Source organism: Sarcophilus harrisii, chromosome 5, assembly GCF_902635505.1.
Source record: "Sarcophilus harrisii chromosome 5, mSarHar1.11, whole genome shotgun sequence".
Lineage (NCBI taxonomy): Eukaryota > Metazoa > Chordata > Mammalia > Dasyuromorphia > Dasyuridae > Sarcophilus > Sarcophilus harrisii.
The window spans coordinates 33,061,464-33,074,857 of record NC_045430.1 but is presented as its reverse complement, the minus strand read 5'-3'; the positions used below and the strand labels follow the sequence as shown (position 1 = coordinate 33,074,857).

Here is a 13,394-nt window from a genome sequence, read left to right as displayed (position 1 = left end):
CCTCCCAGTCACTCAGGCTAGAAACCTGAGTCACCTTTGGGGCTTTCTGCTTCCTCACTCCTCATATTCAATCAGTTCCAAGACCTTTTCTTCCTTGATAATATCTCACACATACTTCCTCTCTGCTTACACTACCCTCATTATCTCCTGCTTACAGTGTTATAATAAGCCTCTTTCCCTCACCTAAATAATGAACTAATCTTCTTTATCTTAGCCCCCTACTCAATAAACCATGATGGTTTCCTCTTACATCTAGCATCATATATAAGCTCTGACTGACAAGCTAGATTCTTTCTACTTTTCTATGTTCCTTTCTTCTCCTTCTACCTCAAACCTCTCACCCTCCCCAGTGATCACTGGGGAAAAAAGAAAAACCAAACCCTTGTAACAGATATACCTATTCAAGCAAAATAAATTCCCAATTTAAGCCACCTCCAAAATATCTAAGTCTCATTCTATACCCTGCGTTGTCCTTCTTACACTTTAGTTCCGTCTGTGAATTCTGTTGCTTCTCTGTGCTTCTTCTTCACCATGAGCCATCTTGTGTCCCCCAGGCCAGGAAGACACTCACTTCTTTACCTCTCTGATTCCCTTGTTTTCTTCAAGACTCACTTTAGTTAAGTGTCACCTTATATAAGAATCTTTCTTGGTGTCCCCATTGGGACATCTCCTCCTTAAAACGATCTTGCATATATTTTGCATACATTCCAAATGCATAGATTTCCATGGTATTTCCTGATAAATTCCTTGAAGTTAGGGTTATTTTTTTTTAACTTTTGTTTTTGTAACCCAGAAATTACCATAGCTCCTAGTATATAGTAAGTGCTTAATTTTTTCTTTTGTTGTTTGTTTGATTGACATGGCGTGGTTCCCCATTGTGTGGCAAATAAAATCCAGATGTGATTGGCCTTTCCTATCTCTTTTTTCTGTATTCTTTCTTGTTCTTTACTTTCCAATCAAACTGAATTATCAGTGTTTCCCAAATTTGGCCTTCCCTTTCCACCCATGTGAATTCATGTAGACTCTACTTCCTTCCCAAGTTCATCTGATTAAGCCATTTATTTTTTCTGTCGAGACCTAGATGTGTTTTTCTCTCCTCCATGAAGTTTTCCCTGATCCTTGCAGCTTAAAGTGATCTGCCCCCCACCTTCAGATTCCCTAACAGCACTTTGTCTGGATCTTTCTTGCGCTCTCATCACATCCCCATTCGAATCATCCTTATTTGACCATGTGCCTTAAACTTCTTGAGTCCTTTAAGAGCACAGAGTAATGAATATATGCTTATTTCAGCATATTGAACTGCAAACAAGGTTGCAGTAACCTGGTCAACCATAGTTAGCTTTGGCTATTAGTTTGGGAGTTTGTGGCTTTTTTTTAACCCCCCCCCCCCATCAATGAAGTAGAATAATCCAATAGGTTTGGCCCAGATCTCTGATATTAAAAGGGTAAAATGTGTACCAAGGATTTAGCATTGCGGAACAGGAACTCGGAAGTGAGCCCTGTAGCCAGAGTGTGTAAATAACTGTCTGCGGAGCCATCTTCTGGGTTTCACACCTGTTCCCAAGGAATAAGTCCTCATTCCGTGACTGGTAGCCATTTGTCAGCAAAAACCCTTCTGCCTAATGCAGCAAAGGCATGTCAAAGCTAATTGAGTCTAAGATATTCCACTCTCTGATTGCTTCCTCTCCAGAAGGTTTGTCATATGGAGGGCTCTTCATGTTTCTGTCAAGCTCAATTGTGTGGATTTTGCTTCCTGGCATGAATCATTATTTGATCTATCATTTAAAACCATCCCTTTAAATCTGTTGCAGAATATAAAGTAACCATATCAACAAGTATTAATGATTGATTAATAGCAGTACCCTCCTTAGTTTATTGGGATGGGAGAAGGATCTAAAGGGAGGCTTATTTTTTCTTCCAGAATATAGAGTTCAATACACCTTGAAATAAGAAAGGGTCAAAGGGCTTTATAAGATGTCATTAGGGGCAACCTGCTTTTGTTGTTGTTCAGTATTTTTTTTTTCAGTCTCCAACTCTTCATGATCCCATTTGGGGTTTTCTTGGCAAAAATGCAGGAGTGGTTTGCCATCTTCTTCTCCAGCTCATTGTACAGATGAGAAAACCGAGGCAAACAGGGTTAAGTGGCTTGAACAGGGTTACACAGATTGCGTGTGTCAGGGCCAGATTTGAATACAGGAAGATGAGTTCCTAACTCCAGGTCTGGCACCATATCTGCTGTGCTACCTCCTTTGGAAAGATGCAGATTCAATATAAGATACTCCCTCAATTTGATTGCATGTTAGTCCTATTTTCCCATTGACATTCCTAGTGATATTGAGGATCCATTCCCAAAGAAGGCAGTGGAATAAGGTTAAAAGTGTATGGGGGGAAATGGTCATGCCCAGCTTCATGGGACATTCCTTACTGCTAGTGATTTTGTAGCCATTTTACAACTTGGAGTCCTTTTTCCCAAGCCTAGGCTATTTCCTCTGATGAAACCCCTCTAATTGTCATTTCCCATGTTGTAGGAATAGTAACCGCCCGTGGGAATCTACCGAATCTATACTTAAACTCTTCAAGACCAGTTCATTTCCTTCTTTTGGACATAGAGATGACCTGCAAATACTAGTTCTTATACTATTAATAGAACTAAGTTGTAATACTACTACCCAACTATATTAGCCCAGACTGGAAAGGCTAGAAGCTGTAGGTTTCAGGTCCAGTAGAACACTTCAGTGTCCAACTTTCTAATCAGTTCTGATGTTTGAAAAGGTGCTGTGTGGGTCTCCCTAAAAGGAGCATATCCCTCAACAAGCAATCAGACAAAGCATCACACTCAGCAAACATTATAGATTCAAAAGTTTGCATGTTCAGAGAGAACCTAGTCTGAGTGGGAGTTTTGGAACTCTTAATAGCCATCTTAATATGGGAACCACTGTGTCCGTAAAGAAAAACCAAAGTGTACATTAGGGAGCTGATTAAACGTGTGAAGAGCTTAGCATAGGAATAGGATGTCCGCTTTAAAACATTCTGTAGTCTCTTTATTTCAGTTCACAGTGAAAATGTGTTTCATTGAAAAAAAAAAGATCGATAATTTTAGATTTTTAGATACTTTGTATATTGTTATGAGAATGTAAAAAAAAAAGATATTTTTCCTAAAAAAAAAAGTAGCTTTATAATAATAACAGTCTCCCACCACCAAAAAAAAGAGAAAGAAAACCCACAAGCACTTATTAATTACCTGTTGTATTCTAGGCATTATGCTCTATGCTAGAGATAGTGACAAAGATGAGACAATTCCTGCCTTCAAGAAACTTCTATCTGATTGGGCGACAGATATTGGGGGAGTCTGATAATCAATGAAATGACAGGGGGGCTGGGGGGAATTCCCAGCAAATAAATCTGCTTGGAAAAGAATAAATGGCCACAATAATGATAACTTAACAATAACATAGCCCTTGAAGATTTACAAAGCACTTTACAAAGGTAACTAAATGGTGTCATAGTGCACAAAGCACTGGAACTGGAATCAAGAAGGCTTATCTTCCTGAGCTCAAATTCAGTCTCAGACATTTCCTAGACCCTGGGCAAGTCACTTAATCCTGTTTTCCTCCATTTCCTCACTTGTAAAATGAGCTGGAGGAGGAAATGGCAAACCATTCCAGTATCTTTGCCAAGAAAACCCCAGATTGGTTCACAAAGATCAAACACAACTGAAAACATCTGAACACCATAGCCCCGTGGATAGAATACTGGGCCTGGAATCAGGGAGGCCCGAGTTCAAATTTGGCCGCAGACACTAGCTTTGTGACTCCTGAGCAAATCCCTTAACCATTCTGTCTCACTTTTCTCATCTGTAAAATAGGGCTTATACACACACCTCTGCATCTCAGGGTGGTTTGAGAAACCAAATGAGATAATATTCATAAAGTGTTTTACATACCAACTATCATCATGTGATATACCTTGTACTGTCTTAACGTACTAGAATAGGGAACATAAAGAGAAAAGCAAATCAAATATTATTTTCTGTGAATTAATTTTGAAACTAAGCAAGGCTCATCTCTGTAAAATATTTTAGCACTGGCATTTTAGTCAGGTTCGAAATTGTGTTTATTTCTGCTGTTAAGTGTCATGAATAACTTTTATGTACATGTTGGCTGGATTAATGATGGCTCTAAGATTTAAACATCTGGCAATCAGGAGATCAGGAGTCTGGGGATATTTCCCTTTCCTCCTGCCATTGCAACCTCCCCACTCTGTGTCTGGCCATCAATTTTTTTTTCTAAAGCTTTAGCATCTTGCAGTGGCTATAGGCCATTGAAGACAGCCATATTGAAAATGTTGGAATTATCTCTTTGTAGATTAGGAGTTTGGGGCCTGAATATTTCCGCTACTCTCTTTAGCACGTGTTGATGTTTTCCTCCCATTTAGAACTGATATAAATGTGCCAGTTCCTGCCTCTGAGTGTTAATATACATAATTCTTTATCTTCCTAGTATTTATATCCTGAAAGTACGAGATAAAATTTAGACTTTTTGTGTGTGTAGAAATCTAGGAAAAGATTCCTAAATGGAAGATTTCAGGTGTATGCCCAAAGTCAATCAATCAGTAAACATTTATTAAGCAACTACTATGTACCATTCTCTTCCCTTATAGTGGATATCCCTCAACAGTTTTTCTTTCCTCTTATGAACAATGTAGGAATCTGAAGGGATGTGATGTCCCTGTAGAGCTGGTATTAGAATTAGAACAGTATAAATGAGGAAATGACCATCTTCTCCATGGCTCCAGGTGGCAAGGGAGGGAAATAGCCTAGAATGGTGGCTGAGGGTCAATCAGAATCCTTATTCAAGAGCCAGATAATGACAAAGGAAGTGATGTGGTCTCTGCAGCCAAGCCAGGGAGAGACAGTATGAGTATCACGCCGATGGTCGAGAAAGTTACAGAGATGAGTGTATGAAAAAGCACCTATTAATTGTTTACCATATGCCAAGGATTGGGCTAAGTGCTAGGATACAGCCACAAAATGGAAGACCTCCTATATAACATATATAAAGGAGTGGTGGTCAGGAGGAGGGTACTATGGTCTAGAAACCTAGTCACAAATAGAGCCCTGGAAGAGGAAAAGATGGGGAATACATTGGTATAATACCCTTTCTAGGATCAACAATGGAGTTGGTATAAATTGATAGGCACGGTGGTCCCAAGATGATGTGGCAAGGGGCTTGGTAGAACAATGTCTGGAAGCATGTCTGGAGCCGCCAAGCTACCAATAATGGGCAACTGAGACATTCACCAATCAGGACAGTAGAACTCTTGGGGCAGACATTCTAGGAATGAAAAAACAATGGCTCTTGAGTCAGAGAATCTGAATCAGTTTTTACCTCTAACACTTATTTCCAGTGAGATTTTAGCTTCTCTGGAACTGTTTCCTCATCTATAAAATAGATGGTCTTTAGGGGTTATCTTCTAAATCTAGATCTGAAATTGTATGGTCAGTTGTAAATAAAGATTTAAAGTCCTCCCGGGCATAGTGTCCATTGCATGCAGGGTGATAGCCAGCAAAGAGAGAAAGGAAGGAATGATAGAATTGATGTCAGAAAACTTGGGCTTAAAACCTAATTCCTTGGTGACCACTGGCAAGAATCTATCTCTCAGCCTCAGTGCCCTTACCTATAAAGTGGGTACAACAATATGTTGTTGCTTTTCTGGCAGGCTTGTTACAAAAAAGCTCTTTATAAGCCTTAAGATATTACACAAATGATAATAATTATTATTGATTATATCTAAATCATCTTAGAAGTCAAAGTCTATAATGATCTTGAAAGAATGTTGGGAGAAAGGGTTACCACATACATTATTTCTCAACACCTTTGAGCTGAGAATTCATGAACATAACCATTATATCAACAATTTGGGAAGAAATGCCCATGAAATACCTAGGACTTTGCCATCAGAAGCATAGAAATCTAAGCCCCCAATAATTAGAAATCTGTAGAACAATGAATATTTTCTTTCTTTATTTTGATGGTGGAAGAAAAAGCAGAAATCTAAGCAATTAGGGCTCTGAATTTTTAAAGGTGAGAAATTTCTCACCAAACATTACTCGAATAGAAGGACTTAGGAAGGGTAGTGCTCAAACACTTAAATAAATTACAAAAATATTTTCGTAGACACATGAACTAAAAATAACAAAGTGAGCTCCCCAGTAAAAGGGGTGAAGGAATTTGATAAAGGCTGGCCTTTAATTTGTCTGAAAATAGCAGCAAGCAGGAAGCTCTTAAATGGGATAACATGAAACTTCTAAAGCATTTCCACTGTTCACAACTTCACTAAAGAAGCCTGTTTCAAACTATGCAAGCATTCATTAAAAAACTAATAGTTACAGTCACAAAATTAACCTTCACATTGGATTTCAGCCTTGATTCAAATATCATCAGGCTTTACTAGATAAACAAAAAAGTTCAATCCAACTACCATATATAGGCCCTGTGCTAGGTTCTTAACCGACTCAAAAATTGTATGAAATTAACTCTGCTCTCAGGTGTTCTCCTGAGGGTGGACTGCAGAGACGGGTTTTCCAATACATGTCCAAATAAGTTGATCTGAGGCAGCTAGGTGGTGCAGTGAATAGAATACCAGCCCTGAAGTCAGGAGGACCCAAGTTCAAATTTGGCCTCAGACACTTAACACTGTGTGACCCTAGGCAAGTCACTTAACCCCACTTGCCTCTGCTAAAACAAAACAGAAACATACACACACACACACACACACACACACACACACACACACACACAACCAAATAAGTTGATCCGAACCAAGTTTTAAGAGGAAGAGCATTCTGATAACTAAAGGGATCACAGGAGGTCTTGGGTATCAAGCAGTGCTTTGAGGCAGAGGGAAGAGAGAGATAGAAGTTATACATTAGAACCTTGGGGGTCAATTGTGAATTGGAATTCATGGGACCCAGATCCTAGTCCTGGCTCTGCCACGCACACCAGCCGCGTGACTGTAGGCACATGGTAACCAATATCAGTTTCCCCATTTATAAAATGGAAACAATCACATTTATCCTAACTCCTTAAAAGAGTTGTTGTGACAATCAGATGGAATGTGTTATATGACTTTCATGATCAAATATATTTTTATTCCTTTTTTAGTCAACAAGCATTTATTAAGCACTTCTTGTATTCCAGGCACTAGGCTAAGTGTATTGTGAGAATACAAATCATGTTCCAAAATCATTATGATACATTTCCATCATGTTTCCATCTTTGCCCAAATAGATCACTCATCCCAATGAATTTTGGACTTGATTGGCCATTTGTGGTCCCATGTGATCAGAACTGTCCATCATCATCCATTGTCCTTGCTGTGTGCCCCACTCGGCGTCCCTTCTGATGATAAGCTATTTGATCTCTCAGTAAGATTGTGAGCATCATTCTTTCTATCTAGTCTAGAGGACCACTAGCTTCTGCTCTTTGCTGTGGCCCAACATGCTGGTATCTACCTTATTTTTGATTGCACTGTATAAATGCTGCCCAAACATTTCTGCCCTAATCTTCACTGGCACTCTGTCATTCAGATCTATAAGGTTATAACAGTGGAAGCTGATCCAGGCAGCATCGTGCTTTCTGGTCCATCTGTGGTTTTAACTTGCCAAAGCTGCTTCCTCAACCTCCAGGCTATCTCTACACATTATGCCTGGTGGGCAAAATATTCTTTATACATTTGTTTTATCAGGGCTCGTCTCTAAACAAAAATCAGTAAATACCAGAAGCGGCTGGATTTTTATTTGGAGCTCCCAGGTAGTACTGGTGGACGCGACAAACTCATCTGTAGAAAGTGTGAATACACACATTACTTGCTATCAATCATGGCTCCATTTTTTTTCCAGTCAAGGTGACAGAACACTACCATGAGAGTAGCTGGGAATAGTTTTGGAGTAAATGTGGTTCCCTCTTTCTTTACAACCAAGGGCAGAATACACAGAACTCACAATGAAAAGGACTGACTCCTGCAAAGATCTGCTCTTGGCCAGCATATCTGGAGAGCCGACATTTTAAATTAGACTTCAGCAGACTTAGGAAGCTTGGTGAAGATGCTGCCATGTGACAAACAGGTTACAGGAGAACTGCCCAAGTATTTCTGATTGTGGGTACCTGCCTGTACATTGTCTAGATGGGCACACCTACCTCATTGACTCAACTCCATTCCCCAACCATCCTGAAGAGACCAAGACACACCTAAAAAATACTCTATCACATATTGCTGAAGGAAATCACAAAACCAGATCAATTCATTCTAATTCAGTTTGTTAGCAAGGGAGGGAGGTAGCACAGTGGATAGAGCACCAGGCCTAGAGTCAGGAAGACTTCAGTTCAGATCCAGTCTCAGACACTTTCTAGCTGTGTGACCCTCAGCAAGTCACTTAACCCTTTGCCTCAGTTTCCTGATCTGTAAAATGAGCTGGAGAAAGAAATGGCAAACCCCTCCAGTATCTTGGCCAAGATCACCCAATATGGGGTTACAAAGAATTGGACATCACTGAAACAAATGAACAACAACAATTCTTTAGCAAAGATGAGGTAACAGACTCTGGTATTGATGAATATGTCACATTTTTTCCTTTGGGAAGCTGTATGTATTACTTATTTCTGAATGTTCTCAGGTTTGCTCTTCGTATTCAAAGGAGTAGTTTTCTAGCCTCCAGGTTCAAAGTTGTGGAAAAATAATTGTGTACATATAGTACATGAGGGCAGCTGGGTGTCACAGTGGATAGAGCACCAGGCCTGGAGGCAGGAAGATCTAGCCAGCCTCAAATTCAGCCTAATGCTAATTAGCTGTGTGACTTTGGATAAGTCACCCTGTTTGCCTCAGTAAAATCCTTATTTGTAAAATGAGCTGGAGCAGGAAATGGCAATATCTCCACCAAGAAAATCCCAAATGAGTCACAAAGAGTCAGACATAACTGAAGCAATTAAACAATAATAATGACTGATTGATGGATGGATGATGCATATGAACAGACAAATAAAGAGATATAAAAATCTGGAATAAAGGGTATAATACAAAATACGTATAATTAAACAAGAACATTGGTTCATGATGTGGCAAGAACAGAGAATCTGTGATCACTGGACAGCCCAAATACTCCAATGGTATTTTCATGATGTTGAGGAAAAAAATGAGGTAGGCCCCCAGCATTATGGGTGGACTGACTCCTTTTGATGAACTTATGTGATGTCCCCTTGGACAAGAATCCATGATTGTCTTCATCCATTTGAAGTATGATAAGCATTCTCTCTTGGATCTGCTTCATAATAACTCAGTTATCAATAGAGTGAGGAAGTCAGAACCTTTTCCAAATGAGCAAAGTCAAACATTAATCATTCAGCATGGGCTTTTAATTGAATTATCTAAAGATTTTTTTGTAAAGGTATCCTACTATTATGTTGAATTTGTTGAGTGAAAAAAAAAAGGTGGGGGGAAATGTATCATAACTAAAGTAGAAGCATTTGAAGATAGGTCAGCTGGCTGGGAGGTAGCTAACAAAGTGATACTGGGAGGCAGTTATGTGAGAATCACAGAATAAAACATTTGGAAGAGACATCAGAGAGCAACTAGCTCAACTAGTACTAGATCCAGAGAATCTTCCACAACAGCCCCTCGAAGGGCCTTTGTCAGCTAATGTCAAAGGTCCTACGGCTACCATTCCACCTTTAGACAGCTCTCGTGGTTAGAAGTGTTTTCTTCACTTCAAGGTTAAATCTGCCTCCTTGAGGCTTCCACCCATTTCTACCAGCTCTGTTTCCTGAGCCCAAGCAGAGCAAATCTCATCCTTTTACTACAGTACAGCAATCCGGTACTTGAAGGCAGCTGGGCTATCCCTTTGGAGTTGTCACTTCTCCAAGTTAAATATCCTTAGTTCCTTCTACTGATCCTCCTTTGGCCCGTTTTCCATTTTTCTCACCATGCTGTGGACCCGATCCAGCTTGTCTGGGTTCTCATAAATATGGCATCTCAAACTGAATCCATGTGATGTGATTAGAGCAGAATATAGTAGTAAAGCTTTAGTTACCTCTCATGTTCTGAACTCCATGCCTTGCCATGGAACCTATGGTAGCTTTATGATAGGCTTTTTCCTTTTTTTTCCCCTTTTTTTTCTGCCAAGTCATTTTGACTTTACAATTCACAAAAATCCCCAAATATTTTTTCCCCCAGGAAATTTTTTTCTAGTTATGTCTTCTACATTCTGTATTCTTTGAGGCTTTTTTTTTCTTTTCTTTTTTTTTAATTTAATAGCCTTTTATTTACAGGATATATACATGGGTAACTTTACAGCATTAACAATTGCCAAACCTCTTGTTCCAATTTTTCACCTCTTACCCCCCCCACCCCCCTCCCCTAGATGGCAGGATGACCAGTAGATGTTAAATATATTAAAATATAAATTAGATACACAATAAGTATACATGACCAAAACGTTATTTTGCTGTAGAAAAAGAATCAGACTCTGAAATATTGTACAATTAGCTTGTGAAGGAAATCAAAAATGCAGGTGTGCATAAATATAGGGATTGGGAATTCAATGTAATGGTTTTTAGTCATCTCCCAGAGTTCTTTTTCTGGGCATAGCTAGTTCAGTTCATTACTGCTCCATTAGAAATGATTTGGTTGATCTCGTTGCTGAGGAGGGCCTGATCCATCAGAACTGGTCATCATATAGTATTGTTGTTGAAGTATATAATGATCTCCTGGTCCTGCTCATTTCACTCAGCATCAGTTCATGTAAGTCTCTCCAGGCCTTTCTGGAATTATCCTGTTGGTCATTTCTTACAGAACAGTAATATTCCATAATTTTCATATACCACAATTTATTCAACCATTCTCCAACTGATGGACATCCATTCAGTTTCCAGTTTTTAGCCACTACAAAAAGGGCTGCCACAAACATTCGTGCACATACAGGTCCCTTTCCCTTCTTTATAATCTCTTTGGGATATAATCCCAGTAGTAACACTGCTGGATCAAAGGGTATGAGGCTTTTTTTTTTTTAACTCCTAACTACTAAAATTCACTGAAATTGATTTGGACCATAGTTCTATGTCAAGATTTTTGGATATACTCTTTCTCTGTTTTGTGTCATCTTCAAATCTTATAAGCATGCAGGCCTCTATCAGAGTAACTGATGAAAATGTCAAATAGCCTAAGACCAAGGTCAGATCCCTAAGGATGTTCCAGTAATGTCTGAATGTCTGAATGTCTAACACTGAAACATTAGTGCCTATTCTTTGGGACTGCTCATTTAACTAACCTTGAATTTGCCCAGTTTTACTATTATCTAGCCCTATTTCTGCCTAAATAGGATCCATATACCAATAAGTAATTATTAACTCTTATCATGTCCCAAACAACAAAGCAAATCCTGCTCTCAAGGAGCTGATTTTCTAGCAGATAAAGACAACAACATGTGTGTGTGATACACACACACACACATATGCACATAAATATATAGAGACATACAGAATAGGCACAACATAATTTGGGGGAGGGAGAGCTAAATGGTTACAGTGGTTAGGGTCTAAACCTGGAGTCAGGAAGATTTCCTGAGTTCAAACATGTTTCAGACTCTTATTAGCTGTATGACCCTGGACAAATCACTTAATTCTGTTTGCCTCAGTTTCCTCAGCTATAAAATGAGCTGGAAAAGAAAATGCCAAACCACTCCAGTGTCTTTACCAAGAAAATTCAAATGGGATCACAACTGAAACTACCTCATAACAAAAAATTGGTGAGAGAAGGCTTTGACAATTGCAAAGATCAGGACAATTTTTATTTGGAAGTTCTTAGCTGAATCTTGAAGGAAATGGGAGAGTTCCAAGAGACAAAAGATAACTATGGATTGCATTCCAGGAATGGGGAGCCAAGCACAAAATCCTATAGGTGAGGGGCAGTAAGAAGACCACTTGGAATGGATTTAGTCTATGTGAGGGAAAGAATGTGTCATGAAGGACTAGCACTGAAAGACTTCCAAACATTTTGCTGGTATAGTGATTCAAGACAATCCAATGCAAATTGCCAAAGTGCCATCCACTCCCAGAGAACGAACTGATGGGAGTCTGAATGTAAATCACAGTAGACTTTTTTTTATTATTCTTCAGTTTGTTACTGGGTTTTTTGGTTTTGGGTTTTTGGTTTGTTTTTGGTGTACTTTTTTTTTCTTTTCTTTTTCTTTTTTTTTGCAAAATGGCTAATATGGGAATGTTTTATATGACAGAACATGTATGTATACTCCATATTGGTGCCTTCTCAAGGAGGAGCAGGGAGGGAACTTAGAACTCAGATTTTTTTATGCTAAAAATGTTTACATATAATTGAGAAAAATTAAGAGAAAAAATAAAAATAATTTTGCAGAAAGTTAAGAATAATAATAAGTAGCATGTATATAGTGTTTTAATGTTTACAAAGCACTTCTTTTATCTCCCTCAATCCTCAAACCCTTTGAGTTGGGTGCTATTAAAGTATATCCATTTTGTTAATGAGAAAACAAATGCTTTTAGAGTTCACTTATCTAGGATCACACATCTGGGAAATGTTTGCAGTAGAATTCGTCTTCCAGAGGTCTAGATCCAGGTCCTGAATGCTACTTCTTGTACCACCCACCTGCCACAGTAGCATTCCTCTGACCTATCAATTGAGTCTCCCTGTGTACCTGCTTCCCCCAGTTCTTGTAAAGATCAAATAAGATAACATTTGTAAAGGTTTAGCACAGTGACTGGAATATAGTAGGTACTTAATAAATGCACATTCCCTTCCCATACCCTATGAGAAAAGGAAATGAGATTAATCTGCCATGACCCATCCTCAGCACAAAGTTATGCTGGTGTTTAGGGATCACTCACTTCCTACGTGTTCTCAAACCACCATCTCTTTACATATTGTTCTAGTATTTTTCCAGGACTAGAAATTAAGCTCACCAGTCTGATGTTTGCAGATCCTCTTCCCTTTCTTTTGAAAAGTGGGATATTTACTCTCATCCAGTCATGTGACATCTTGACAAATTCTAATTGTTCAGAAATCATTGACAGTGAATGAAAGACTGGACATCCACCTCCACCCATAGCCCTCTGGGAGCTAGTTTTTTGTTTTTGTTTTTGTTTTTGTTTTTACTAATGGCAACTCCATGCCTTCTGTCTGGCTCTTTGCTTATCTGTGCCCTCCCGCAAAAAGCAATCTCTTCTATTCTCTCAAGCCTAAGATGACTTTGCTTATAAAGGAAGAAAGAAGCAAAGTGAATATTAGATAATAAGACCAAAATGGCCAAAATGCTGGGCTTAAAGTCAGGAAAACTGGAGGTCAAATTTGGCCTTGCTACTTAATAGCTGAGT

General features: G+C 39.0%; 1 protein-coding gene across 1 annotated transcript in view; it reads left to right on the top strand.

Moving 5' to 3' along the window:
- POC1B (POC1 centriolar protein B) overlaps positions 1 to 13,394 on the top strand; it is a 95,082-nt gene that overhangs the window by 65,201 nt on the left and 16,487 nt on the right. The gene's annotated exons all lie outside the window — the stretch shown is intronic.